This window comes from Sebastes fasciatus, chromosome 5, assembly GCF_043250625.1.
Source record: "Sebastes fasciatus isolate fSebFas1 chromosome 5, fSebFas1.pri, whole genome shotgun sequence".
In the NCBI taxonomy this organism is placed as follows: Eukaryota; Metazoa; Chordata; class Actinopteri; order Perciformes; family Sebastidae; genus Sebastes; species Sebastes fasciatus.
Window position 1 is genome coordinate 480,580 of NC_133799.1, and position 10,999 is coordinate 491,578.

Here is a 10,999-nt window from a genome sequence, read left to right on the forward strand (position 1 = left end):
TTTTGTCTCTTTGTAGTTTTTTGCGTGTCTTTGTAGTTTTTTGGTGTTTCTTTGTAGTGTTTTAGCGTCTCTTTCTAGTTTTTAAGCGTCTCTGTAGTTTTTAACTCTCTTTTTAGTTTTTTAGTGTCTCTTTTGTAGTTTTTAGCGTCTCTTTATAGTTTTTAGCGTCTCTTTGTAGTGTTTTAGCGTCTCTTTGTAGTTTTTTTGTGTTTCTTTGTAGTGTTTAGCGTCTCTTTCTAGTTTTTAACTCTCTTTCTAGTTTCTAGCGTCTCTTTGTAGTGTTTTAGTGTCTCTTTGTAGTTTTTTGGTGTTTCTTTGTAGTTTTTTGTGTCTCTTTGTAGTTTTTAGTGTCTCTTTGTAGTTTTTTGGTGTTTCTTTGTAGTGTTTTAGCGTCTCTTTGTAGTTTTTTGGTGTTTCTTTGTAGTGTTTTAGCGTCTCTTTGTAGTTTTTAACTCTCTTTGTAGTTTTTTGGTGTTTCTTTGTAGTTCTTTGGTGTTTCTTTGTAGTTTTTTGGTGTTTCTTTGTAGTTTTTTGCATCTCTTTATAGTTTTAGCGTCTCTTTGTAGTGTTTTAGCGTTTCTTTGTAGTTTTTTGGTGTTTCTTTATAGTTTTTAACTCTCTTTGTAGTTTTTAACTCTCTTTATAGTTTTTAACTCTCTTTGTAGTTTTTTAGCGTCTCTTTGTAGTTTTTTTGTCTCTTTGTAGTTTTTGCGTGTCTTTGTAGTTTTTAGCGTCTCTTTGTTTTTAGCGTCTCTGTAGTTTTTAACTCTATTTGTAGTTTTTTAGTGTCTCTTTATAGTTTTTTAGCGTCTCTTTGTAGTGTTTTAGCATCTCTTTGTAGTTTTTTGGTGTTTCTTTATAGTTTTTAACTCTCTTTGTAGTTTTTAACTCTCTTTATAGTTTTTAACTCTCTTTGTAGTTTTTAACTCTCTTTGTAGTTTTTTGGTGTTTCTTTGTAGTTTTTTGGTGTTTCTTTGTAGTTTTTTGTGTTTCTTTGTAGTTTTTGCATCTCTTTATAGTTTTTAGCGTCTCTTTGTAGTGTTTTAGCGTCTCTTTGTAGTTTTTGGTGTTTCTTTATAGTTTTTAACTCTCTTTGTAGTTTTTAACTCTCTTTATAGTTTTTAACTCTCTTTGTAGTTTTTTAGCGTCTCTTTGTAGTTTTTTGTCTCTTTGTAGTTTTTTGCGTGTCTTTGTAGTTTTTAACTCTCTTTATAGTTTTTAACTCTCTTTGTAGTTTTTTGGTGTTTCTTTGTAGTGTTTTAGCGTCTCTTTCTAGTTTTTAAGCGTCTCTGTAGTTTTTAACTCTCTTTGTAGTTTTTTAGTGTCTCTTTTGTAGTTTTTAGCGTCTCTTTATAGTTTTTTAGCGTCTCTTTGTAGTGTTTTAGCGTCTCTTTGTAGTTTTTTTGTGTTTCTTTGTAGTTTTTTGTGTCTCTTTGTAGTTTTTAGCGTCTCTGTAGTTTTTTGGTGTTTCTTTGTAGTGTTTTAGCGTCTTTTTCTAGTTTTTAACTCTCTTTCTAGTTTCTAGCGTCTCTTTGTAGTGTTTTAGTGTCTCTTTGTAGTTTTTTGGTGTTTCTTGTAGTTTTTTTGTGTCTCTTTGTAGTTTTTAGTGTCTCTTTGTAGTTTTTTTGGTGTTTCTTTGTAGTGTTTTAGCGTCTCTTTGTAGTTTTTTGGTGTTTCTTTGTAGTGTTTTAGCGTCTCTTTGTAGTTTTTAACTCTCTTTGTAGTTTTTTGGTGTTTCTTTGTAGTTCTTTGGTGTTTCTTTGTAGTTTTTTGGTGTTTCTTTGTAGTTTTTTGCATCTCTTTATAGTTTTTAGCCGTCTCTTTGTAGTGTTTTAGCGTCTCTTTGTAGTTTTTTGGTGTTTCTTTATAGTTTTTAACTCTCTTTGTAGTTTTTAACTCTCTTTATAGTTTTAACTCTCTTTGTAGTTTTTTAGCGTCTCTTTGTAGTTTTTTGTCTTTGTAGTTTTTGCGTGTCTTTGTAGTTTTTAGCGTCTCTTTGTAGTTTTTAACTCTCTTTGTAGTTTTTTAGCGTCTCTGTAGTTTTTAACTCTCTTTGTAGTTTTTTAGTGTCTCTTTATAGTTTTTTAGCGTCTCTTTGTAGTGTTTTAGCATCTCTTTGTAGTTTTTTGGTGTTTCTTTATAGTTTTTAACTCTCTTTGTAGTTTTTAACTCTCTTTATAGTTTTTAACTCTCTTTGTAGTTTTTTAGCGTCTCTTTGTAGTTTTTTTGTCTCTTTGTAGTTTTTTGCGTGTCTTTGTAGTTTTTTGGTGTTTCTTTGTAGTGTTTTAGCGTCTCTTTCTAGTTTTTAAGCGTCTCTGTAGTTTTTAACTCTCTTTGTAGTTTTTTAGTGTCTCTTTTGTAGTTTTTAGCGTCTCTTTATAGTTTTTTAGCGTCTCTTTGTAGTGTTTTTAGCGTCTCTTTGTAGTTTTTTTTGTGTTTCTTTGTAGTGTTTTAGCGTCTCTTTCTAGTTTTTAACTCTCTTTCTAGTTTCTAGCGTCTCTTTGTAGTGTTTTAGTGTCTCTTTGTAGTTTTTTGGTGTTTCTTTGTAGTTTTTTTGTGTCTCTTTGTAGTTTTTAGTGTCTCTTTGTAGTTTTTTGGTGTTTCTTTGTAGTGTTTTAGCGTCTCTTTGTAGTTTTTTGGTGTTTCTTTGTAGTGTTTTAGCGTCTCTTTGTAGTTTTTAACTCTCTTTGTAGTTTTTTGGTGTTTCTTTGTAGTTCTTTGGTGTTTCTTTGTAGTTTTTGGTGTTTCTTTGTAGTTTTTTGCATCTCTTTATAGTTTTTAGCGTCTCTTTGTAGTGTTTTAGCGTCTCTTTGTAGTTTTTTGGTGTTTCTTTATAGTTTTTAACTCTCTTTGTAGTTTTTAACTCTCTTTATAGTTTTTAACTCTCTTTGTAGTTTTTTAGCGTCTCTTTGTAGTTTTTTTGTTCTTTGTAGTTTTTTGCGTGTCTTTGTAGTTTTTAGCGTCTCTTTGTAGTTTTTAACTCTCTTTGTAGTTTTTTAGCGTCTCTGTAGTTTTTAACTCTCTTTGTAGTTTTTTAGTGTCTCTTTATAGTTTTTTAGCGTCTCTTTGTAGTGTTTTAGCATCTCTTTGTAGTTTTTTTGGTGTTTCTTTATAGTTTTTAACTCTCTTTGTAGTTTTTAACTCTCTTTATAGTTTTTAACTCTCTTTTGTAGTTTTTAGCGTCTCTTTGTAGTTTTTTGTCTCTTTGTAGTTTTTTGCGTGTCTTTGTAGTTTTTTGGTGTTTCTTTGTAGTGTTTTAGCGTCTCTTTCTAGTTTTTAAGCGTCTCTGTAGTTTTTAACTCTCTTTTTAGTTTTTTAGTGTCTCTTTGTAGTTTTTAGCGTCTCTTTATAGTTTTTTAGCGTCTCTTTGTAGTGTTTTAGCGTCTCTTTGTAGTTTTTTTGTGTTTCTTTGTAGTGTTTTAGCGTCTCTTTCTAGTTTTTAACTCTCTTTCTAGTTTCTAGCGTCTCTTTGTAGTGTTTTAGTGTCTCTTTGTAGTTTTTTGGTGTTTCTTTGTAGTTTTTTTTGTGTCTCTTTGTAGTTTTTAGTGTCTCTTTGTAGTTTTTTGGTGTTTCTTTGTAGTGTTTTAGCGTCTCTTTGTAGTTTTTTGGTGTTTCTTTGTAGTGTTTTAGCGTCTCTTTGTAGTTTTTAACTCTCTTTGTAGTTTTTTGGTGTTTCTTTGTAGTTCTTTGGTGTTTCTTTGTAGTTTTTTGGTGTTTCTTTGTAGTTTTTTGCATCTCTTTATAGTTTTTAGCGTCTCTTTGTAGTGTTTTAGCGTTTCTTTGTAGTTTTTTGGTGTTTCTTTTATAGTTTTTAACTCTCTTTGTAGTTTTTAACTCTCTTTATAGTTTTTAACTCTCTTTGTAGTTTTTTAGCGTCTCTTTGTAGTTTTTTTGTCTCTTTGTAGTTTTTTGCGTGTCTTTGTAGTTTTTAGCGTCTCTTTGTAGTTTTTAACTCTCTTTGTAGTTTTTTAGCGTCTCTGTAGTTTTTAACTCTATTTGTAGTTTTTAGTGTCTCTTTATAGTTTTTTAGCGTCTCTTTGTAGTGTTTTAGCATCTCTTTGTAGTTTTTTGGTGTTTCTTTATAGTTTTTAACTCTCTTTGTAGTTTTTAACTCTCTTTATAGTTTTTAACTCTCTTTGTAGTTTTTAACTCTCTTTGTAGTTTTTTGGTGTTCTTTTGTAGTTTTTTGGTGTTTCTTTGTAGTTTTTTGGTGTTTCTTTGTAGTTTTTTGCATCTCTTTATAGTTTTTTAGCGTCTCTTTGTAGTGTTTTAGCGTCTCTTTGTAGTTTTTTGGTGTTTCTTTATAGTTTTTAACTCTCTTTGTAGTTTTTAACTCTCTTTATAGTTTTTAACTCTCTTTGTAGTTTTTTAGCCGTCTCTTTGTAGTTTTTTTGTCTCTTTGTAGTTTTTTGCGTGTCTTTGTAGTTTTTAACTCTCTTTATAGTTTTTAACTCTCTTTGTAGTTTTTTGGTGTTTCTTTGTAGTGTTTTAGCGTCTCTTTCTAGTTTTTAAGCGTCTCTGTAGTTTTTAACTCTCTTTGTAGTTTTTTAGTGTCTCTTTTGTAGTTTTTAGCGTCTCTTTATAGTTTTTTAGCGTCTCTTTGTAGTGTTTTAGCGTCTCTTTGTAGTTTTTTTGTGTTTCTTTGTAGTTTTTTGTGTCTCTTTGTAGTTTTTAGCGTCTCTGTAGTTTTTTGGTGTTTCTTTGTAGTGTTTTAGCGTCTTTTTCTAGTTTTTAACTCTCTTTCTAGTTTCTAGCGTCTCTTTGTAGTGTTTTAGTGTCTCTTTGTAGTTTTTTGGTGTTTCTTTGTAGTTTTTTTGTGTCTCTTTGTAGTTTTTAGTGTCTCTTTGTAGTTTTTTGGTGTTTCTTTGTAGTGTTTTAGCGTCTCTTTGTAGTTTTTTGGTGTTTCTTTGTAGTGTTTTAGCGTCTCTTTGTAGTTTTTAACTCTCTTTGTAGTTTTTTGGTGTTTCTTTGTAGTTCTTTGGTGTTTCTTTGTAGTTTTTTGGTGTTTCTTTGTAGTTTTTTGCATCTCTTTATAGTTTTTAGCGTCTCTTTGTAGTGTTTTAGCGTCTCTTTGTAGTTTTTTGGTGTTTCTTTATAGTTTTTAACTCTCTTTGTAGTTTTTAACTCTCTTTATAGTTTTTAACTCTCTTTGTAGTTTTTTAGCGTCTCTTTGTAGTTTTTTTGTCTTTGTAGTTTTTTGCGTGTCTTTGTAGTTTTTAGCGTCTCTTTGTAGTTTTTAACTCTCTTTGTAGTTTTTTAGCGTCTCTGTAGTTTTTAACTCTCTTTGTAGTTTTTTAGTGTCTCTTTATAGTTTTTTAGCGTCTCTTTGTAGTGTTTTAGCATCTCTTTGTAGTTTTTTGGTGTTTCTTTATAGTTTTTAACTCTCTTTGTAGTTTTTAACTCTCTTTATAGTTTTTAACTCTCTTTGTAGTTTTTTAGCGTCTCTTTGTAGTTTTTTTGTCTCTTTGTAGTTTTTTGCGTGTCTTTGTAGTTTTTTGGTGTTTCTTTGTAGTGTTTTAGCGTCTCTTTCTAGTTTTTAAGCGTCTCTGTAGTTTTTAACTCTCTTTGTAGTTTTTTAGTGTCTCTTTTGTAGTTTTTAGCGTCTCTTTATAGTTTTTTAGCGTCTCTTTGTAGTGTTTTAGCGTCTCTTTGTAGTTTTTTTGTGTTTCTTTGTAGTGTTTTAGCGTCTCTTTCTAGTTTTTAACTCTCTTTCTAGTTTCTAGCGTCTCTTTGTAGTGTTTTAGTGTCTCTTTGTAGTTTTTTGGTGTTTCTTTGTAGTTTTTTTGTGTCTCTTTGTAGTTTTTAGTGTCTCTTTGTAGTTTTTTGGTGTTTCTTTGTAGTGTTTTAGCGTCTCTTTGTAGTTTTTTGGTGTTTCTTTGTAGTGTTTTAGCGTCTCTTTGTAGTTTTTAACTCTCTTTGTAGTTTTTTGGTGTTTCTTTGTAGTTCTTTGGTGTTTCTTTGTAGTTTTTTGGTGTTTCTTTGTAGTTTTTTGCATCTCTTTATAGTTTTTAGCGTCTCTTTGTAGTGTTTTAGCGTTTCTTTGTAGTTTTTTGGTGTTTCTTTATAGTTTTTAACTCTCTTTGTAGTTTTTAACTCTCTTTATAGTTTTTAACTCTCTTTGTAGTTTTTTAGCGTCTCTTTGTAGTTTTTTTGTCTCTTTGTAGTTTTTTGCGTGTCTTTGTAGTTTTTAGCGTCTCTTTGTAGTTTTTAACTCTCTTTGTAGTTTTTTAGCGTCTCTGTAGTTTTTAACTCTATTTGTAGTTTTTTAGTGTCTCTTTATAGTTTTTTAGCGTCTCTTTGTAGTGTTTTAGCATCTCTTTGTAGTTTTTTGGTGTTTCTTTATAGTTTTTAACTCTCTTTGTAGTTTTTAACTCTCTTTATAGTTTTTAACTCTCTTTGTAGTTTTTAACTCTCTTTGTAGTTTTTTGGTGTTTCTTTGTAGTTTTTTGGTGTTTCTTTGTAGTTTTTTGGTGTTTCTTTGTAGTTTTTTGGTGTTTCTTTGTAGTTTTTTGCATCTCTTTATAGTTTTTAGCGTCTCTTTGTAGTGTTTTAGCGTCTCTTTGTAGTTTTTTGGTGTTTCTTTATAGTTTTTAACTCTCTTTGTAGTTTTTAACTCTCTTTATAGTTTTTAACTCTCTTTGTAGTTTTTTAGCGTCTCTTTGTAGTTTTTTTGTCTCTTTGTAGTTTTTTGCGTGTCTTTGTAGTTTTTAGCGTCTCTTTGTAGTTTTTAACTCTCTTTGTAGTTTTTTAGCGTCTCTGTAGTTTTTAACTCTCTTTGTAGTTTTTTGGTGTTTCTTTGTAGTGTTTTAGTGTCTCTTTTGTAGTTTTTAGCGTCTCTTTACAGTTTTTTAGCGTCTCTTTGTAGTGTTTTAGCGTCTCTTTGTAGTTTTTTTGTGTTTCTTTGTAGTTTTTTGTGTCTCTTTGTAGTTTTTAGCGTCTCTTTGTAGTGTTTTAGCGTCTCTTTGTAGTTTTTTTGCGTCTCTTTATAGTTTTTAGCGTCTCTGTAGTTTTTTAGCGTCTCTTTGTAGTTTTTAACTCTCTTTCTAGTTTCTAGCGTCTCTTTGTAGTGTTTTAGTGTCTCTTTATAGTTTTTTGGTGTTTCTTTGTAGTTTTTTTGTGTCTCTTTGTAGTTTTTAGCGTCTCTTTGTAGTTTTTTGGTGTTTCTTTGTAGTGTTTTAGCGTCTCTTTGTAGTTTTTTGGTGTTTCTTTGTAGTGTTTTAGCGTCTCTTTGTAGTTTTTAACTCTCTTTGTAGTTTTTTGGTGTTTCTTTGTAGTTTTTTGGTGTTTCTTTGTAGTTTTTTGGTGTTTCTTTGTAGTTTTTTGCATCTCTTTATAGTTTTTAGCGTCTCTTTGTAGTGTTTTAGCGTCTCTTTGTAGTTTTTTGGTGTTTCTTTATAGTTTTTAACTCTCTTTGTAGTTTTTAACTCTCTTTATAGTTTTTAACTCTCTTTGTAGTTTTTTAGCGTCTCTTTGTAGTTTTTTTGTCTCTTTGTAGTTTTTTGCGTGTCTTTGTAGTTTTTAGCGTCTCTTTGTAGTTTTTAACTCTCTTTGTAGTTTTTTAGCGTCTCTGTAGTTTTTAACTCTCTTTGTAGTTTTTTAGTGTTTCTTTGTAGTTTTTTAGCGTCTCTTTGTAGTTTTTTTTGTCTCTTTGTAGTTTTTTGCGTGTCTTTGTAGTTTTTAGCGTCTCTTTGTAGTTTTTAACTCTCTTTGTAGTTTTTAACTCTCTTTGTAGTTTTTTAGCGTCTCTGTAGTTTTTAACTCTCTTTGTAGTTTTTTGGTGTTTCTTTGTAGTGTTTTAGTGTCTCTTTTGTAGTTTTTAGCGTCTCTTTATAGTTTTTTAGCGTCTCTTTGTAGTGTTTTAGCGTCTCTTTGTAGTTTTTTGGTTTTTTCTTTGTAGTGTTTTAGCGTCTCTTTGTAGTTTTTTGGTGTTTCTTTGTCGTTTTTTTTTGTCTCTTTGTAGTTTTTAGCGTCTCTTTGTGGTGTTTTAGCGTCTCTTTGTAGTTTTTTTGTGTCTCTTTGTAGTGTTTTAAAGTCTCTTTCTAGTTTTTTGGTGTTTCTTTATAGTTTTTAACTCTCTTTGTAGTTTTTAACTCTCTTTATAGTTTTTAACTCTCTTTGTAGTTTTTTAGCGTGTCTTTGTAGTTTTTTTTGTCTCTTTGTAGTTTTTTGCGTGTCTTTGTAGTTTTTAGCGTCTCTTTGTAGTTTTTAACTCTCTTTGTAGTTTTTTAGCGTCTCTGTAGTTTTTAACTCTCTTTGTAGTTTTTTAGTGTCTCTTTATAGTTTTTTAGCGTCTCTTTGTAGTGTTTTAGCATCTCTTTGTAGTTTTTTGGTGTTTCTTTATAGTTTTTAACTCTCTTTGTAGTTTTTAACTCTCTTTATAGTTTTTAACTCTCTTTGTAGTTTTTTAGCGTCTCTTTGTAGTTTTTTTTGTCTCTTTGTAGTTTTTTGCGTGTCTTTGTAGTTTTTAGCGTCTCTTTGTAGTTTTTAACTCTCTTTGTAGTTTTTTAGCGTCTCTGTAGTTTTTAACTCTCTTTGTAGTTTTTTGGTGTTTCTTTGTAGTGTTTTAGTGTCTCTTTTGTAGTTTTTAGCGTCTCTTTAGTTTTTTAGCGTCTCTTTGTAGTGTTTTAGCGTCTCTTTGTAGTTTTTTGGTATTTCTTTATAGTTTTTAACTCTCTTTGTAGTTTTTAACTCTCTTTATAGTTTTTAACTCTCTTTGTAGTTTTTTGGTGTTTCTTTGTAGTGTTTTAGCGTCTCTTTCTAGTTTTTAAGCGTCTCTGTAGTTTTTAACTCTCTTTGTAGTTTTTTAGTGTCTCTTTTGTAGTTTTTAGTGTCTCTTTATAGTTTTTTAGCGTCTCTTTGTAGTGTTTTAGCGTCTCTTTGTAGTTTTTTTGTGTTTCTTTGTAGTTTTTTGTGTCTCTTTGTAGTTTTTAGCGTCTCTGTAGTTTTTTGGTGTTTCTTTGTGGTGTTTTAGCGTCTCTTTCTAGTTTTTAACTCTCTTTCTAGTTTCTAGCGTCTCTTTGTAGTGTTTTAGTGTCTCTTTGTAGTTTTTTGGTGTTTCTTTGTAGTTTTTTTGTGTCTCTTTGTAGTTTTTAGTGTCTCTTTGTAGTTTTTTGGTGTTTCTTTGTAGTGTTTTAGCGTCTCTTTGTAGTTTTTTGGTGTTTCTTTGTAGTGTTTTAGCGTCTCTTTGTAGTTTTTAACTCTCTTTGTAGTTTTTTGGTGTTTCTTTGTAGTTCTTTGGTGTTTCTTTGTAGTTTTTTGCATCTCTTTATAGTTTTTAGCGTCTCTTTGTAGTTTTTAACTCTCTTTGTAGTTTTTAACTCTCTTTGTAGTTTTTAACTCTCTTTGTAGTTTTTTAGCGTCTCTTTGTAGTTTTTTTGTCTCTTTGTAGTTTTTTGCGTGTCTTTGTAGTTTTTAGCGTCTCTTTGTAGTTTTTAACTCTCTTTGTAGTTTTTTAGCGTCTCTGTAGTTTTTAACTCTCTTTGTAATTTTTTAGTGTCTCTTTATAGTTTTTTAGCGTCTCTTTGTAGTGTTTTAGCATCTCTTTGTAGTTTTTTGGTGTTTCTTTATAGTTTTTAACTCTCTTTGTAGTTTTTAACTCTCTTTATAGTTTTTAACTCTCTTTGTAGTTTTTTAGCGTCTCTTTGTAGTTTTTTTTGTCTCTTTGTAGTTTTTTGCGTGTCTTTGTAGTTTTTAGCGTCTCTTTGTAGTTTTTAACTCTCTTTGTAGTTTTTTAGCGTCTCTGTAGTTTTTAACTCTCTTTGTAGTTTTTTGGTGTTTCTTTGTAGTGTTTTAGTGTCTCTTTTGTAGTTTTTAGCGTCTCTTTATAGTTTTTTAGCGTCTCTTTGTAGTGTTTTAGCGTCTCTTTGTAGTTTTTTTGTGTTTCTTTGTAGTTTTTTGTGTCTCTTTGTAGTTTTTAGCGTCTCTTTGTAGTGTTTTAGCGTCTCTTTGTAGTTTTTTTGCGTCTCTTTATAGTTTTTAGCGTCTCTGTAGTTTTTTAGCGTCTCTTTGTAGTTTTTAACTCTCTTTCTAGTTTCTAGCGTCTCTTTGTAGTGTTTTAGTGTCTCTTTGTAGTTTTTTGGTGTTTCTTTGTAGTTTTTTTGTGTCTCTTTGTAGTTTTTAGCGTCTCTTTGTAGTTTTTTGGTGTTTCTTTGTAGTGTTTTAGCGTCTCTTTGTAGTTTTTTGGTGTTTCTTTGTTGTGTTTTAGCGTCTCTTTGTAGTTTTTTGGTGTTTCTTTGTCGTTTTTTTTTGTCTCTTTGTAGTTTTTAGCGTCTCTTTGTGGTGTTTTAGCGTCTCTTTGTAGTTTTTTTGTGTCTCTTTGTAGTGTTTTAAAGTCTCTTTCTAGTTTTTTGGTGTTTCTTTATAGTTTTTAACTCTCTTTGTAGTTTTTAACTCTCTTTATAGTTTTTAACTCTCTTTGTAGTTTTTTAGCGTGTCTTTGTAGTTTTTTTGTCTCTTTGTAGTTTTTTGCGTGTCTTTGTAGTTTTTAGCGTCTCTTTGTAGTTTTTAACTCTCTTTGTAGTTTTTTAGCGTCTCTGTAGTTTTTAACTCTCTTTGTAGTTTTTTAGTGTCTCTTTATAGTTTTTTAGCGTCTCTTTGTAGTGTTTTAGCATCTCTTTGTAGTTTTTTGGTGTTTCTTTATAGTTTTTAACTCTCTTTGTAGTTTTTAACTCTCTTTATAGTTTTTAACTCTCTTTGTAGTTTTTTAGCGTCTCTTGTAGTTTTTTTTGTCTCTTTGTAGTTTTTTGCGTGTCTTTGTAGTTTTTAGCGTCTCTTTGTAGTTTTTAACTCTCTTTGTAGTTTTTTAGCGTCTCTGTAGTTTTTAACTCTCTTTGTAGTTTTTTGGTGTTTCTTTGTAGTGTTTTAGTGTCTCTTTTGTAGTTTTTAGCGTCTCTTTATAGTTTTTTAGCGTCTCTTTGTAGTGTTTTAGCGTCTCTTTGTAGTTTTTTGGTGTTTCTTTATAGTTTTTAACTCTCTTTGTAGTTTTTAACTCTCTTTATAG

At 30.2% G+C, this 10,999-nt stretch overlaps 1 protein-coding gene across 7 annotated transcripts in view; it reads right to left on the minus strand.

Moving 5' to 3' along the window:
• efna2b (ephrin-A2b) overlaps positions 1-10,999 on the minus strand; it is a 124,529-nt gene that overhangs the window by 99,956 nt on the left and 13,574 nt on the right. The gene's annotated exons all lie outside the window — the stretch shown is intronic.